Here is an 18,812-nt window from a genome sequence, read left to right on the forward strand (position 1 = left end):
GAATCAACATGGCGAAGGTGTATCAATAGACTTTCCATTAAAGGCAAAGCCATTTATTTCCTGGACTCAGTCTAAATATATTGTGAAAGGCGGGAAGCTTGTGATGGCACCAAAAATGCAATAGAAAAAGTTGTTGTTTTTTTTTGCAAAGAAAGCATGCAATATGGACAATATATACAGGAGATGAAAATAGATGCATGCATGTAAGCCAGCACTTACTGACATCAATTAATCAATATATTAAAGTCAATACTTGACAAGTTGTGTTAAAAAATGATTATATTTTGGTGTTATGTACAGTACAGTGTGTGTCATAATGCAAACTATTTTTTTGAAGATTGCAATGCAATGCGATACATGTCACAGAGCCTTGTGATGTTTTTAACTCGGGTTTTGATTCCCAGGTCCTTCAAGCGAGAACGAAGATCTTCCTGAGTAAGGTTTGAATAATCATCTTCTTCGTTGTCTGGCTGACTGCACAAACGAGGTCGCTTGCCACGACTCTTTCTGATTCCCTTTGACCAATAATCTGTCGTTCTCTTTTTGTATTGCCTTGGAGTTCGCTCTTGGTCTCTTAAATGCAGCAGTCTTTCTTCAACCAGCAAAACATCCCTGGTCGCATCCCACTTATTGGACTTTTGTAGATGAATTCTCCTGCAGTCATCATTGAGCTTTTCAACTCCTATTTCATGGTGACAAGAAATAAACAAGCATGATGCCAGTTCTTCAAGCAGAATCAGATAAACATTTATTTTTTTAAACCCACCTTGCCCAGAAAAATTCCGGATTCCTTGGTGAGTCCGCATAAAGTGCGGCACATGGTAGACCATGGCATGCATGTATGGGGTGATCCTAGCCTTGCCATAGCCTTGTAGTTCACCTCCTAAGGACAGAAACAGTGTCACCCATGATTTAGCCTGAAAAAAAAGATAATTATTTAACCCCATTTGCCAAATATACTGATCTTGTCACATTATTGCTTAACCCATTACCTGGCATTGCGCCTACTTTAGTATTAACTCTGTCTAATGCCGGATGATTTTACTCATCAGTGGTAGCGTGTGCTGCCAGTAAATGGCTTAAATAATGTGTTGACTTCACAAGACATACAAATGGTATATTACCTTTTCAAAATATGTGTCAATTTCATTCTCTGCTAGTGCTGGCTTCTGAATGTAGTTGGTGTAGATATGGTTGAAATCCTGTAAAAAAAGTCAATTTTACAATCTCATTTATTTATGGCACTTGTGATAGCTTTCTGTTTGATTCACAAGCTGTGGTCTTTCTCAGAGGTGTAAGAACATGCTCAAGACTGGGGAGCCCAGGTATGAGGCACCACCATGGTTGACAGCAAGCGAGAAAATTTTTCAAGTTTGATTGCTCTAAATCCTCGAAAATGGCCATTTGGAAGTGCATTTTCTTTAAAATTACTGTATTATTGGGGGGGAGAGAGATATTCTGCCCCCCTTATATTTATTATTGGGGGGAGCACCCCCCCTATGCCCCTGGTCTTTCTATTGGGATTTGACATGCATTTGGTAAATTCAAATCTGTACCTGCCAAATTTTAATGACTGTAGCACTTGTTTCTGGACTGATGACAGTGTGTAGTTTTGATGGTAGCTTTTCAAGAAGAATCTTTTTGTCTGCACCCATCAGGCTAGTGAAGTCATAAACTCCACTTCCTCGGCCATCAGCATTTGGCTTTTCCCACACCGAGAATGAAACACCACAACCACATATAGCCTCAATCAAGTTGTTAAGATGAAACTGTTGCTGATCACAAGGTGCTTTGTTCATATTGTCCTTCTTGTCCCTTTGAATTGCTTCAGTTACCAGATTTTCAATGAGCTTGTCTATATAATACACGAACAGTATTATATCATATATAATATGTTATGGATCAAACGGATATAGTTTCATCCTACAGTACATGGAGGAGGCTTAAATGCGATACATAAGTAAACATACCTGTAATTCTCAACATTAAATGAAGCTCATCCAGGACAACATTTTGCAGTGGAATATTGAGGAGTGGAGGGCGTTCGGATGAGAATTGAAGTTTAAGGCATCATTTTCTTATATCATCCAAAGTTCTGCAGATATCACCAAAATGATAAAAGCCTTCTGGCTTTGTCATGTCATATCTTAATTAAAATTAAAAATATATTTTATCAACAGTTCCATTGCAACAACAGTAAGCTTGGGATTAACTTGAAGTATAATTAACTTGAATCAAATAAACCAATTGCAAAAGTAGGGTATTAATCTTACCGTAACATCTTGTGAATCGTGCACCAGATGCAGGCATAATCTGATATGGCACCTTTCATGCCCAACAATAGCAAAAGGAACTATATATGGTACAGTATATTGGAAAAATATATAAATAATAATTATTATTATTGTTAACCCATTACATTCAACATATATGTAATTTTGTAGGGAACCCATGCACTCAAAATGATGTCATCTACAGAAAATTTTCAGTGTCATTGTAGGTGGCATGACATTGAGAATTGCCAGCAGCTAGATTTTTAGCCATTCACAATCGAGACTGCATCATGATTAAGGGCCATGGGTCATGGGATGTACTTTAATGTTCGGCAAAATGGAGCAAATTCCAGCTACTGTATTTGATAACCAGCTGTGTACCTTGTAGTCTCCACCAACAAACATCTCCACTGGTACTTGAGCATCTTCAATTTCTACAAAGCCATTTTCAACAATTTTGTTTATGTCCTTGAATATTTTGCTACATGATGACTGCAGAATTTCATAAGACTCCTTTCCCTTGATAACAGCAACAACATGATTTTCTAGGAGAGAATTAAAGTAGATAAAAAGTCACACAGTCACCATTTCAGTGATATTACTTTAGTGTGGTATGGGCTGGTCAAAAAAGTCACATACCTTTAGAGGACAATGCAGCTTTCCCTTCATTCAGCACCGAGAAGGAAATGACGATAAAACCACTTAGCCATCTTTGCAACATCGCCACTTACTTTTATTTTGTATGTTGCTGGAATGTCGACACCACTCTCTTTGCACTTTTTCATCTGAGAAAAAGTGGAATATATCTTAACTATTGCACTTATGTTACTGCATATATCATTAGTCTTTCACCAATTTATCAGTATAACATACTGTTGGTGGATTACATTTTGCAAGGGACAGGAGATATTTTTCACATGATCATCACATGTCCAAACAGAAAATGTCAGAGAGTGTATGGGGAAGATCAAAGCTAGGAAATAATGATTTTAATGGATGTCATAATACATCAGTGAAATTGAATATTCCTATTTGCCTGGGGCATTTTTCATTTAATTATTACAATTATTTTACAGTTCAACTTACATGTTCCTGAATTTCCATGCAGAGGGTTTCATAAAAATTAAGATGTGCTCCCTCTGCTTCACCTGGTGTTCTTTCAATATGGGTTAATGCATTTAGCGAGTCCTTGCATTGCTTAATCAGGTAGGACCTTGGTAATGCTGCACCGGTTGCGGTCATGGTTAGTTCATGGTAAGTAGCTTCACTGATGCAAAATTTGTCAGCAATATAAAGGATATCCTTTATCTTTGATTTTTCTTGCTCAGGGAGATCTTTATAGCTTTTGCCTTGTGATAGGTTGGTGTATGTTAGTGAGTAGCTGGACCCACTTTTATCGGTAAAAGTGGCAGAGTCCAATGTCAAGCCAAAGGTTTTTGCAAACCAGAGACTTCGTTCCACCGATGACTTAAGTTCTTTCAATTTTCGATCCTGTTGCCTTTTCCCCAACTCTGCTAGTTCTTTTCCTGTATTTTCAACTTCCATCAAGCATCCAGACCTCTCAATGTAATTTCTTAGTTCTGTATTCTCATCCAAAACAGTGCTGTACTCTTTCTCCTTGTTGTTTAAAACTGTGACAGTTTTTCTCTCACTCTCTTGTAACTTTACAATTTCTGTCCATAGTTCATTGTATCTTGCTTTCAGGCTTTCATTCTCTTTTGATAACAGTTCAAGTTTCTGACTTTTCTCGCTTGCTCTTGAACCTCGGCTGGTTTGACAATCTCATCTTGGAAAATTGTAATATTTTTGACATTTCGCATGAATTCTTCATTTGCACGACCTCTTAACTTTTTTCTCTTGCTGTTGATCTCTCCACAAATTTTCATTAACCTACCCTCTATTCTATAGCTTTGAGAAACTTTGATTCCATGCTGAGATATAAAAGCGGTCAGTATTTCAATGAATGTCTCGGCCAATATGCCTTTCTCCCTTAGATCGTACCAACATTTTAGATGCTCATAAGGAATAGCAATAGTTATGGCAATAGCATCGGCGTTCACGCTTGCCTTTTTCGAGTTTTGTAGACAATGATGGGAGGACAAAGAAATTTTTTGCTTCAGTGATTTTAAATCTATTTTCTTCAGAAGATCCGACATTTGAATATACTTTGCATTTCAAATTTTCGTGCGAAGCCGCGCGATGTGCAACAAGAAACAACAACAGCTATAGGATTGACGGGAGTACGGGTGAACAGAAATGGATTGCAACCTGTTTTGAACATAGATGTCCTTATAGATCCCGTAGTACTTGAAGGCCTGGTCTCTGAGCTTCTTGTTGATACCAAACATTGCCTGTTAATCGTTCAAAATGTTTGCAAATTTTGTAGTATTTGCCTTATTTGTGCCGGTTATGTCGTTCTCAATGGACTTGACGGATTCATAAATATAAGATATTTTAACGTTAAAATGGAACAGGATAAATACATCAGATCGCCTTGAAAATAACTGGAAATATGGATGAAAATATGTACATCAGAGTGCGATGTAGGCAAATTTCATCGGCGAAGTCGGTGATCATTGGTAGTCGAGAATATCTACTTGTTTTTGTGAAATTAACATGGTTTAATAGGAATTATATTAGCTACACTCATCGTAAATATAACCTACGAAATGGAACAACTTAACAACGGAACAACGAGGTGAGAATACAATACAATATTTTCTTTGCGCTTTGGGTAAGGTCTATTTCATATTGAAGCGATGTAGGCAAGTGTGAAAACTTGTATCATTCTGACTCAAATATGTCAAAATTGATTTTCCCCCATGCATTTCCCTATAAATGCCTGTGCCATTTTGTGTTCCATTTTCCGGGCATGCTCAGTGTCGATGTCTTAAATTTCTGGCCATGATACATGCGTAATTGGAAGAGCTCCTGCAAAGTAAATACCACATTGTGCAATGGAATACTGAATAGACTCATGAAAATGATTAATGTTCTTTTTCACCCAAGGTTGTTCATGAAACTGATTAATAATCTCAAGTTGATCGACTTGCTCATCTTGTTGTTTGCTTGCATGCTCGTGTTCCAAATTCTTTTGAATTGCATTACCTGCTGTTTGTAAATTATTGGTTTTCTTAGTCTTCATTTGCTTAACATGATTGTATGCCCTAGCTTTAGCAAGCTGTTTTTCCCTGTCATCTTTTGTTTCACAAGCTTTTCGTTTCAAATAGTTTTTATGATTTTTTAGCCTTTGCTCATCTCGCAGTTTACTGGCATGCTGCTGTTCTAAATTGTTTTGAAATGTGTTATTCCCTGTTCAAGAATTACTTGCTTTAGCCTTCATTCTCTTATCTGGAGTGTATGCCCTAGCTTTGGGAAGCCGTTTTTCTCTCTGCTCTTTTGTTTCACAAGCTTTTCGTCTCAAGCAGTTTCTGTGATTTTTTAGCCTTTGCTCATCTTGTTGTTTACTTTTATGTTGGTTTTCTAATTTGCTCTCTCCAGCCTTCATTCTCTTATCTCAAATGTATGCCCTAGCTTTGGCAAGCCGCTTTTCTCTCTTCTCTGTTGTTTCACAAGCTTTTCGTTTCAAGTAGTTTCTGCGACTTTTTAGCTTTTGCTCGGAAGCCTGTGCTTGAGCTGAATTCTGGCATTTCAAATTAGTATCTCTTGGAGTTAACTGCACTGTTGACACATAATGCATGCCCTAAAAATATTTTGCGAATCTGGCCAGTTTCCACATTCTGATTCATGCATGGCTTAATAAATGTCGTGTCATTAAAACCAAACGTATGTTAATTATGCAATTAAATGAATTTGCAGTGGCCTGTACAATAATGTTATCACACCATTGACCAGGTGTTGACATTTTTGCAAGATAGTTTAACCAAAAAGTGTGCACATAATAATAATAATTTTAATAATTTTAATAATTTGTAAAGCGCTTTTTACATTAAATGATCAAGAGCGCTGTTATATTACAATATAGATATAAGTATATTATATAAGACTAAAAATATATTAAAATTATATTAAAACTAATCTATATAGGCTATTTTGAAAAGATGGGTTTTTAGACTAGTTTTAAAGTACTAATAGATGTAATGTCACGAATATCTTTCGGTAACTCATTCCAAAGTCTAGGGGCGGCCATGCTGAAAGTGCAATCACCAAATGATCGCAAGGATTTACCACTTGGAAATTCTAGCAGTAAACTGCCATTCAATCGTAAAGAATAGTTTCCCTCCTTTTTAATGTTAAGGAAGTCTTTAATATAATGTGGAGCCATTCCATGCAAGGCCTTAAAAGTAAGTAGTAAAAGTTTAAAATTAATCCTGAATTCGAGAGGCAGCCAATGTAGATCGTACAAAATGGGCATATGTCATCATATCTTGGGGTCGAGGTCACCAATCTGGTCACAGCATTTTGCACTCTCTGCAGTTTATTCAGCTCAACACTTGGCAAACCATACAGGAGATACTATTACAGTAGTCTAGATGACTCGTTACAAGGGCATGTATAACAGCAAGCAAATTATCTCGAGATAAGAACTTGCTTATTCGTTTGATATAGTGTAACCAATAGAATGCTGCAGCACAGGACGTTGTTATATGGTTTGACAACGACAAACAAGAATCAAACCAAACTCCAAGATTTCTGACTGTTGGGGGCAGGAAGAATATCAACACTCCCAATATTGATATAGCAGGGGTTAAGTTTTTGTAACTGTTGCTTTGATCCAATTATTAAGAATTCAGTTTTTCCATCATTCAGTTTGAGTTTGCCAGTAAGCATCCAATTCCGCAGATCATTGATACACTTTTCCATTGCTGTCACTTTGGCCACGCAAATTGTCATGTTTAAATGACGTGTACAGCTGGCTATCATCAGCAAAACATTGTGAATCAGGTAAATGATTGTCAATGATATCAAACAATTTCGAGGTGTATAAAATAAACAAAACGGGTCCCAAACAGGAACCCAGCGGAACAGCAGATTTCAAGTCGTATCTGCCAGAGAAAGTACCGTTTGGCATAACTTGTTGACTCCTAACAATAATAAGAAGTGGATCCGTTGACATAATGATCGACTCTAGGTACAGAGAGAATTCTTCAATAAATGCATTCACAGTCACTGGATGGTTTGAGAAGTAGGGAGGTCTATAAACAACAACAATGCGTAAACGAAATGATCCAAAATTGACGTTCGATTCACAAAATTCAAAAGACTTTAGAACACCAGCCACAGTTTTGTTAATGGAAAAAATTTCACATATAACAATTGCCGTGCCACCCCTAGTTCTATCAGGTCTTGGATGATCTAGTAATTTGTAGCCAGCCAAGGTAGCCTCCACTTTTGCAGTAGTATCAATTTCTGTAAACCACGTTTCTGTGACGGCAATGATATCAGCTTTACAATAAAAAATATAATCTATAAAATCAGCAGACTTATTTTGTAGTGATTAAGCGTTTAAAAATAACAATTGAACCATTTCATCTTGTCTTTCCAGCTTGGATCTAAGGGAACATCCCCGCTCGTTTTCACAATTTTGTTTTTGGACTTGACTTTCCGAGTGTTCTTCCATTGATTGTGTGTTTGAGGTTGCACGTTAATTTCTGACAAATTACTGGTGCTAAGGGGCTCAGCTGTTTTAGTTGCCTATTTGATTTTCCATAGCTTCTTACCAACAGTGTTCTATAAGTTATGCGAGTAGGAATAGGTTGATAATTGTTTTGGTTGTGCTGGAGCGGGTTGCTACAATTTGACTGTTTTGACTGCGTCCTCCGAGTAATATTGGTTGGTATACGTTGCCCAGAGTTTGTACAAGTTTGTTGCAATAAACTGTTATTCAGGACAGAATTATGCCGATTGAAGCTAGAGCATTTCGTTGATGGGATCTTGTCTAAAAGTACACACGAATGACCACGAGTGACCACGGATGACCACGAGTGACCACGGATGACCACAAATTATTTTTATGGGTTTTTTTAAAAAAAAAAAAGAATTATAATCCATTATAATCAATATATTAATTTATATATTACATACGGATTAATTTTTCGCCTAGCGAAGAACAATAATGAAGGACAGTATAAAATGTAAAGGAATTAATTAACTCTCCTCATACTCCCCGTCTTCATACTTCATCGTACCTCCCGGCCCCCCTATTTTTTCCTTCTACCAAACTGCATACAATCATAATAGCCCAACAAGGAGGAATTTCGTTTTGAACAAATCTACATGTTTGTTTACATTTTTCAGGCAGAGCCAATCAGAATCCTAAATATCAAATGCCGGAAGTAAGTAGTCAAGATTTATGCATTATGATTGGCTGACTGAAAATGTAAACAAATATGCTGATTGGTCTAAAACGAAATTCCCCCTTGTTTGATAGCCCAAAATATAATTCCATCCCTCCTGCACACCCTGATAACCAAATTAGGCGCAATGCCATATTTTAAAGCTTTAATGACTACAATGCAATATTTTAAAGCTTAAATTCAACAAAAAAATGAACTACACCATGATAATAAAAGTCCGCAAAATATACGGTATTTATGTGTTGAAAATTTTCCAGCCAGTTAAAGAGGCCCAGACTATTATTGTATTCACATACTTCTTTACGATAACATCGCAATATAAACAGGAAGTTTTTGTTTTATTCATTTCCACTCTCCAACCATCCAACGTATGTGTTTATGGACATAAAATGTAAACTCGAAAGTCTCCATTTTGGTGCCATACTCCTTTCAACCAATCTCAACAAGAATTAAATATCAATTTTTTACGCTACATGCACCTATTTTACACCCTATCTACACTTTGTTTAAACCAGGGTCATCTTACAAAATTTGAATTTCAAAGTCAAAGCTGCCCACATACTGCCGCTGTGCCTCTGTTAGGCGGTCGCATGTATAACGATCGATGGTTACAATGCCAGGAAAAAAGGGATTTTTTTTCCTAATGTGAGCACAGGAAGGATGATAATAGGTATTGGAAAAATCAGGACAGTATAAAATTTGCCCTGTTTGTTCATCTCGTCGTCGAATTCTTCGGTCTACGTGTTTCACGATTATATTGCTTGGAGGGAGTCTATATTTGTCAACAAAATCGTCACCACTACCATAACACTTCTTGACAATTGGGGGCAATATGCACAAGGTGTAAGGATGCGGAGACATACCTGCATGCCGATTGAACTCTTCCTGTTGATAGGTTTGGCTAGGTTGCTGTATATATAGTGGATGAGGAAAATTTATTGGATTTAGTTGATAGGCATTGAAATCAGGCTGAATATTACCCGTAGTGCTACGGCTTCTTTCGGTGGTAAAGCTTGTTTTCTCCAACTGTGGATGTGCTTGATAAGACGGCCCTAACTGGTGATCTTGAAACACTTGGTGTGATTGTTGCAGCCCTGTGGCCATGGATGGACGAACAGCGGGTTCAAATCGAGATGTGAATACATTAGGTGTTGGAAAAACGTTCGGAATCCCAGTTGTGACTTGCTTTGGCTGGTTCGTTGCGGGCGTACGTGAAACGGGCTGGTATAATGTTCTGAATTCATGTTCAAAGCCAGTGGTTCTTCCAGTAGACGTGGCACTCTTCAGTGGTGGTTTCGTTGTGCAAGTACTGGAAAATGATTCTTTCGCCCCACTCTTCTTCGAACGTCGCTGCGTTTTTTTTCCCACTTCATTTGGTTTGAGACCTTTCTCAGTGATCTTTAAACCCGTCTCTATCGCTGCTGTGATATTTATTCCACTTTTCTTCCTCCCTTTCTGTCGAGTAAACTTTTCCCGCAAATCGGATAGATAATTGAACAATAGACCTTGCGTTTCAGCCACAGCAACGGTATCAGGACACATACCGACACCTTTAAGTGTACTGCACTCACATGTGAACAGATTAGACTTTTTGTTAACAGGACGAACGATAAGTGGAATACCACCGGATTGACTTTTGACAGTTCTGAATCGAGAATCATCTGAAGCAGCCTCTTTGATAGCACCTGGTTCGTTCAAAAGAAACTCTGCTTTGTGGAAAATCTGTTGCAACGTTCCCAGTCTGATACACTCCGCTGGTAGGCACGCCTCTGTTGCTGCAATACTCAACACCTTACGAGTAACTTTGGTATTATTTGTAACTTTTTCTGAATCATCACAAAGAATGAGTATGTCTGGAGAATGGGCGTCTGGTTGCAGGCTATTATGAAAAAGATCGCTTTCCACATTGAGTGGTACTGTAACTTGCTTAGATCCTGGATTCCTTTTCGTATTAGTATCACATAAAGGAGAAGTTTTCTTTGGTTTCGCGTTTAGAAAGTGAACGACACTATTTTCTTTTCTCTCTGTTGACATGTCCTTCCATTCATCGTAAGTGTATTTATGATCCTCGAATTCTTTCGAGACACAATAGGGGCCTTCGCCATACAATGACTTAACAGCATTGGAATAAAGCCGAATATTTCTGGCTTTCAACGCTTCGAGACTGGTTTCCAGTGGTGCATCGACATGACTTAAACCCTCAAACTTTACGACATCATTGATTTCTTTCTTGGACATGAAATGAGACCATTCGATGGGATTCTGCCCATAAGAATCTCGCATCCCTGCTCTTTCTCTGACATACCTGGCCATGCAATTCCGTATTTTTTCCTCCTTGTGTTTTTCAAAATAGGCGACAAACTTGGGGGGGTTGTTGCGGGTAGATGATACCTCAATAGCATTCCACTCTTTTTTCAACATGGAGACTTTGCTAAGAAACATCTCCTCGGTTTCACACTCGTATAATGATCCATTCTTCTGTGTTAATGCTCCTCCAAATATGTCTGAGATAATGCGCCTTTTAGACGCGTTTGGAAACTTGAGCTCCTCAAGTTTCCGTTCAACATTCGCCTTAACATGCTCTAATCCCAAGAGATGTATGGTTTTGCCATCGCACTCCGACAATATACCATTATAAACTGCAGACTCTTCATCAGTTCCAAATACGCCAAGGTTCTTCAGCTCTGGAGTTTTTCGTTTCACTGCTTGCCAGAAATGCTGAAATTCCTCTTGGGTCTTGCTTCGGTGCACAAGTAGAGGACCAGGAAACCATGGATGTTTTCCAGTTTCTTTCGAGACAAGAGAAACATTCTTGTACGCGGTTTGCGTAAAGTAGAACCTGCTAATATTGAAGGTCGTATCGATTGCTAGAGGGACACTGCATTCCCCTACACAAAATCTCTCTAAATCTTTCAACGTTTGATCTAGATAAGCTACGATCGATGGTTGATTGCCGTCGCGCAGAAGAAACTCCCTGATGTATGGTTGCTTTTTATCGATGACACAATACGTCCCTTGTTGTTTTTGGCTTAAAAGCTCAACAATTATATTGTTTAACTCGTCAGCGTTCGAATCCTTGTTTTTACCATAGTTGTACCTGGAAACATAGGAAAAGAATTTATTAGAAAGTTCTACAACGGGATTAGGTGCGTGGGCAGATTTTCTTACAATTGATTTCAGCATGGAGCTCTAATCATGACCTATTTCAGGTTTTTGATCTGCCTGCATGCACGCACAGAGAAATAATGTCATATTGTCATATATTAACATGTTTTTCTTGTAATACAACTGCAAGAAGTTCCTTTCTAATTTTCATATGTTTCAAATTCTTATTATAAAACATCGCATGAAAATTGAGAAGATAAACATTTCGAAAATACACATACTTGTAATTTGTTATCTGCTTTGGATCCCTAACAATGGTCGAATCTGAATCAATCTCCAACAATTGTATCCCTTCTGTTGATTCTTGGGCAACTATTCTAGGTGCTCTCATATCACTGGCAGCATTTTCTCTTAATTGTACTTTCGTTGAATGTTCCTTTGGTCGGAATTCAGTGGCATTTACTGACTTAGCGTTCCCATGAGGCTGGCCATGAATGGGAACAACATGGCCACCAGTGAAGTAGTAGTGTATAATAATGTAAGGATAGAGCAAGTTGTAAATCTTCATATCTTCTGATTTTTCCTTTGACATTATTATATTCTTCAACAGACATGATAAACATGATAACCCTGTTGAAAGAAGACCCTTCTTTCGCCAATGTTTCCTTGTGCACTGCTCTTCTTCGGAATACTGCATGTAATTTGCAGATGTTAGCAGTTTTAGGTTTCCATCCTTGGCTTGTTCTCTGGTTAAATGTCCCTGCAACAATTTGCCCTTTTCTATCGCGAGTAACATGAACCTCCGAACTTATTATGAGGTTGTCCTCATCTCCATCAATTTCGTAAAATCGGACACTGTCTTTCTTGGTAAAAGTACCTGCAATATCATCAGCATCCAGATCAAATGGGTGCTTTAACCCAATACCACCTTGATTAATAACAAATGTCGCAGTTTCCTGGATTCTCAAAGGTTTTTGTTTAGACAACATTTCTGGTTCCGGACCAAACTTGCATAATTTGATTATTTCCTCAAGATCCGGACTTTTTGTGTGAAGCAGTGGCAAGTTTCGGTTGCCTTTGTAGTAGGAAACTGGGCCTTTAACCTGGACAATAAAACAATTACTAATTGCCTACACCAATTAAAACAAAATTTTTATCTAAATAATATTCATATTTTTTGTTAAATTGGCTAACATGTTTTCAGGTTGTAATGTTGTCCTGTTTTCGGAATGACTGGGTGAATATATACTATTCACGTGAACATTCGGTGTTTTCTTATATATACAGTGGCTGCATCGAAACCAAGTGTAAAGCAGTGCTTGTTGAGATACAACCTCGCACCCAGGGTCTTTTTTCAGCGGGTATCGCCCCCCCCAGAATGAGCATAGAGAAAAGGCCCTGTCACCCTGGGTTTGTTAGCAATTATTTGAGAAGAAATCACTAACAAATCCTGACGTGTCCGTTTGTCTATTTTTAATCAGCTTTGTATCCCTGTGACTGAAGACTGTGATTTACTATGTAAATACTCCCCTGACCCGGTACATTTACTATGTTTTCAATAATTTAGCATCATTACAAAGTTTAAGGTAGTTGATAAAAAGCGGGAGACGGGGTCATTTCAATTCCTTACCTCACTGCTGTCATTGCTATCGTTTGTTTTTATCATTTCGTCACATTCTTCACTAGACTCAGTGTCGCCATCGTTAAAACTAAAACCAAGTCTTCTTCGTGCAGACTGTAAACTGCCTTCGGCCTCGCACTCATCACTTAAAACGATCGGTTTGCACTTAAATTCTCCTCAACGCTTATATCTTGTAAAAAGTTCAAGCCTTTTAAGACTATATTCCTTGCGCTTAAAACTTTCCGCCATCTTTGTTTTGTGACTCTTCACCGGGCGGGAAAAGTGACCCAATGCATATCTCGATACAAAAAAAAACTTTTTTCTCATTTTCAATCACCAAAGTCTATCTTTAAAATACGAATCCGGGAACTGTAAACCAATGGAACAAGGAAATCAGGGAGACGGAAACGCAGAGGAACCAGGATAGAAAAATGACACAAAACTTCAAACTTAAAACCAAATCTTAAATCAAGCAAGCTTTCCCTGTTTTTCGTTTTAAGGTGGCTCCCTACAGTTCTATGGTTGTATCGCGGTAATTTTGTCGCGCGCGAAATAGTACACGCAACACGCGTGGCTGATGTTGCATGCAGGGCGGGCTTTTTTTTTGTCATTGTGAACTTTTGATAAACACGCGCGGGCCTTCGCGGGATGTCGACTGGTCGCGCGAGGAAATTGAAATCCTGATTTTTGTGACGTCATAAACATAAAAATAAATGTATTTTTCTCGTTTTTCCTTCGGTAAATTCTTTTCAAACTTTACACAGTTTTCTGTAATCTTGAAATGCGTAAAATGTGCAAGTTTTAAGAAAATCGTACGAGCCGAATTTTTTTTAATTAAAAAACAGGATTTTTTGAGGATTTAAAAAAAAGTGCTCGTACGATTTTTTTTACTATGTGGAAAAAATTAGAAAGTTTTACCGAAGAAAATTTGAAAAAATTATCTCAGAATCTGTAAATTGGCCCTTTTTAAAATCGTTATGTTACCATGGCAACGAGGAAATTTTATGAAATTTTATATATTTCGTAATTTGCGATATCATAGCAGTTATGTGGCCAAGTTTCGTGATCATACTTTGTAAGATGATAAAATAATGGTCTTTCCAACACAATTGCGCATTACACAATCAAAACTGTAGGGAGCCACCTTAACTGTTCTCCAATTTTATAGATAGCCAATCCAAAAAAAATCACTTGTGGTCAATTATACTGATGTCATTTAACTCGGGGGGAAGTGTGTTGTTCACTATTGTTTTAGTTGAGATTTCAAGACAATTGGAATTAAGATCATGTTGTTTGTCTTCATTTAAATTTTAAATTTTTAACACACACTGGAAGCGTATTATTGTTATCGCTAATTTGTGGTGGATTCTCCTGCTTCTCCAACACTTTTAATTTTTGTTGAAGCTCTTCAATTGTGACATCTCGATCATGTATTGCTTTATTTTTTTCATCCAAAATAATAACAAATTCATTCAGCATAGATTCCAATCTATGGTTATAAGATATGGTCCCCATTGGGCACCATAATCTTACTCACAGAATCTATAATCATGTTAGTTGACTTGAAAAATATATCAGTTGAGTTTGTTCTATTTAATTGGGATAATAGAAAATAATACAATAGAATTAGTCTTAAAACTACATGTCACATCTGCTTAAGACAAAACCGTCTTTAAAAGATAAAAAAGTTGAAAAATAATCGAAATACTGACCTGGAATTTATAAAAAACTTCGTCAATGCGAAAATAGAAAGAACAAACCGTTAGTGAGTGAATGCGTAATTTTCTTCTATATCTGGTAAAACGAACCCGCGATAGGTGTATCCAAAGGAAAATACGGTTTTATTTCCGGTTCCGGTGAATGTGAAACGTCTTTTGGTGAAAACTTTCTGACCCAGAGTAGGTTTCTCCCAGCTTGCTTGCTGGTCGCAATAATGAATTAATGGTATGTAAACAGTTAAATACTAACAGTGTCAAAAATGTGTAAATAAAATAAATTGTGAATATTACTCACCCAACATAATTAAACTTTTGTGTTTTCGTTTTTGCAAATGGGTGTATATATGTATGTGTATGTGTTGTGTATGTGTATGTGTATGTGTATGTGTATGTGTATGTATATGTGTATATATATATATATATATATATATAAATATATATATATATATATAATTATATATACAGTGCAAAATATGGAGTGTACACCATGTTTTGTAGCAACATAGATAAATGCATACATTTTGAATTAGCGCAGGTAAAGTTTAAGTAAAAAAATTGAAATCTGTGTTAGGATGTTTGCATGAATGCTGTTTGCATGATTAATTAAGTTTGGTCATTTTTTTCTTAGGCAAATGAAACTGGTGGTAGCACACAAATGGAGCTTGAGGGTGCCAAAAGAAGTTTCGACCATCTAATTTCTTCAGGTTTAAAAATTGCTACCTTTGTATCTGACCGCCATAAAGGAATTGCAAAATGGATTAGGTTAAAGCACCCTGGTACAAAACATCTTTATATACATCTGGCATAAAGAAATTGTTGAAGGCCAGCAAGAAGAAAGGGCATGAAATTTTAAAAGATTGGACAAAAGCAGTGCGAAACCATCTTTACTGGTGTGTCCAATCAACAAAAGCTAACTTTCATGAGCTGGTCATCGCAAAATGGACGTCTCTTGTCCGGCATGTTTCAAATAGACATGACAGTCATGGTGAACTTTTTCCACAATGTGCTCATCATGATGACATTCCTCAAAGAAAATGGATTAAAATTGGTAAGGTCTTAAAATAGATAATTAATTAATGACCACAGATTTTAACATTAATTTGGATTTATAAGTGGATTGCATTATCCACATATAGATATATAAAATGGTAAGAAATCGGTTAGTATTGATGCATTAGTGTAAAAAATGTACAATGTGCCTACTACATACTTTTATCTAACTTCAAAAGGCTTTACTGGTCCAAATCATTTAGGTTAATTGCAGCAGCAAAGAAACCAATCTCTTTTTTTTTCTAATTGTTACAGGAACTCCTGCATATGACAAGTTTCAAGAAGTTATTTTGGACAAGAAATTATTGAAAGATATTGCCCATTTATCACCTGATCACCAGACTAGTGAACTTGAGGGATTGCACTCAACACTAAACCATTGGCACCCAAAGATGTTACACTTCTCATGGCTTGACACATATTGCAGGTAACTAAATGTGATATATTTTAGTTTCAAAAGTTTGAAGCTGTACCATTACAGTATATTTGTAGCTCATGTGACTGATATGATTTTTTACTGGATTATGAATAATTTTATTTTACTATTATAGGCATATTTTAGCATGTCTACATTATAATTAGAATTTAAAAAGAAAATCCAAACAGTCAAAAAATGGTGGTGTATATACTGCAGTCACTTATCCCAAATACAAACTGGGAGAAGAAGTTGTACGTGAGGTTAAACTGCAACCCACCTACAGTAAGTACCTAAATTAAAAAGCTTAAGTGTTCTGAAGAAACGTTTTAGTAATGAAACTGCAACAATGTATAACCAATGCAAGCTTGGTAGAAAAAATAATTTATTTGGTTATTTTCATGTCAACTATTTACAGAGTATGTTGAGGATATTGCTGAGACATTACTCTCAAGTAATAAAAAGGACTTGCAAAAGGTTTTGGATGATCTTAAGATCCCAGCCCCCTTGGCTAGTCAATTCAAGGAGAAGCGATCAAGACAGGAAGCAATAGAGTACCAACAACAAAGGAAAAGTAAAGTCCAGAAACTTTTCCCGGAAGGTAAAATCTAACTAAAAAAAATTAACAACAAAAGTATAAAGCACATAAAATTCACAATTAGTTTTGATTTGCATTTATAGCCTCTCAACAAGAAACTCTGGAAAAGGAGTTGCATGCCGCTATGACTCAACAGCAGAATCCAGGAGCAAGAGGGGAAACAAGAAAATGTAGGAAATGCAAACAGCCAATGAAAGGCCATCCTAGAAGTCATTGTCCTTGACAAAAGATGTTTCCCTTTAGTTTATTCCCTTGCTTCTGCAGGTAAATAACCTGTCTGTGCCCCTTGTACAGCAAATCTTTCTCTAAGGTTGTGATAGATGCATGCTGGCAATGGTTGAGTGTTATCCCACCCCATTGTTCTACACAACCAACGAATTATAAAACGACACCCAACTGCACGAAGGTACAAATGTCTTTAATTAACATAAATAATTTGTAACAAGCTGAAATAAAAAATACGGTATACAGGGTGTCCCCAAAAAAGTACCCCCTATTGAAATCAAACCTTTGTTAGAATTTGAATGCCTTATTATTATGTTAAACCAACCAATGAGTAGAATTAAAAGAGAGAGCTTTATTTTAATGCCTTGCTGTAATAACTATATGCTATATACACACTATTGCATTGATCATGCATTCAAATTCCAACAAAAGCTTCATTTCAATAGGGGGTACTTTTTTGGGACACCCTATATATGGTGGGAATATATAATCCTAAAGTCTTAATACTAACTCATTCATCGGTGTGTTTTGTTCCCATCGCATGTATCGCCCATCTCTTCTTTTAAGAAGTGGACCGACCTGTTCCAACACAATTTTTTCAGTCAAAGCATTGTATTCTGCATGTGTTATTATGCATTTGGGTTCAAGGCCTTCAAAAGTGTATTTTCTAATTGCTTCACCAACTTCCTTGCAGCATCGAAATTCCAATGAGCCTACCAAGTGTTGGTCACTACAATTGTCGCATGTGCACCTATAAATAAAATTTTTAAACTGTTAGTGCAAAGGCCATGGCACATGATCCCAAAAATACATTTTCATGGATCGTAAAGTGTGCAAAGGGAAGGTTGTTTTGGATATTAAAAGTCATAGTGGTACAATCTTGTTGATACGGTGTTAAAAATATTAAACTTACCAATCTTGTACAGATATTGTCCTTTCAAAACGACATTCTAAAACAATCTTTGCGATGTTGTCGGGGTTGTCATTCTGTGAGAGATTTTCAGACTCGCTGGCACTGCTATCATATTCAGACGCTAAAGGTTCATGTTGGTAAGGTTCTATCAAACCAATATCTACTTCTCCATTGCTTGAACTATTTTCAGCTGAATCGCTAACGTCGGTGGATGTTATGGAATTAGTGTCCGACTCAGAATACACAGATTACTTTGACGAAAACTTTGTCTAACTTTGGCTGTTCACCTAAACGCTTGTATAAAAACAATGCGCAAGTAATTTGATCCATACTGTGACGTCGCATGCGCATAACTTCCGGTTGACAAAAATTACCTCAACGAGGATACTTTTGAATGCAATTTTTTTTGTTTTCTTTTCAAAATTTGGGATTAAAAAATATATTTAAAAATTTATCAAATCATGAAATACAATAATCCATAAAAACATTGGAGGCCGTGGTGACATTTCATATACACTTTAATGTTAATCCAAAGACGGTGGGAGTAATTATTAAAGATATTTAGAATGAAAAGGTT

At 36.9% G+C, this 18,812-nt stretch overlaps 2 pseudogenes; one reads left to right on the forward strand and one right to left on the reverse strand.

Moving 5' to 3' along the window:
• Positions 1–323: 323 nt before the first annotated feature.
• Positions 324–2,678, reverse strand: LOC114529574 (annotated as a pseudogene).
• A 12,843-nt stretch (positions 2,679–15,521) lies between these two features.
• Positions 15,522–17,320, forward strand: LOC114529575 (annotated as a pseudogene).
• The last annotated feature ends 1,492 nt before the right edge of the window (positions 17,321–18,812 follow it).

This window comes from Dendronephthya gigantea, unplaced genomic scaffold (assembly GCF_004324835.1).
Source record: "Dendronephthya gigantea isolate DGI-Jeju-01 unplaced genomic scaffold, DenGig_1.0 000057F, whole genome shotgun sequence".
In the NCBI taxonomy this organism is placed as follows: Eukaryota; Metazoa; Cnidaria; class Anthozoa; order Malacalcyonacea; family Nephtheidae; genus Dendronephthya; species Dendronephthya gigantea.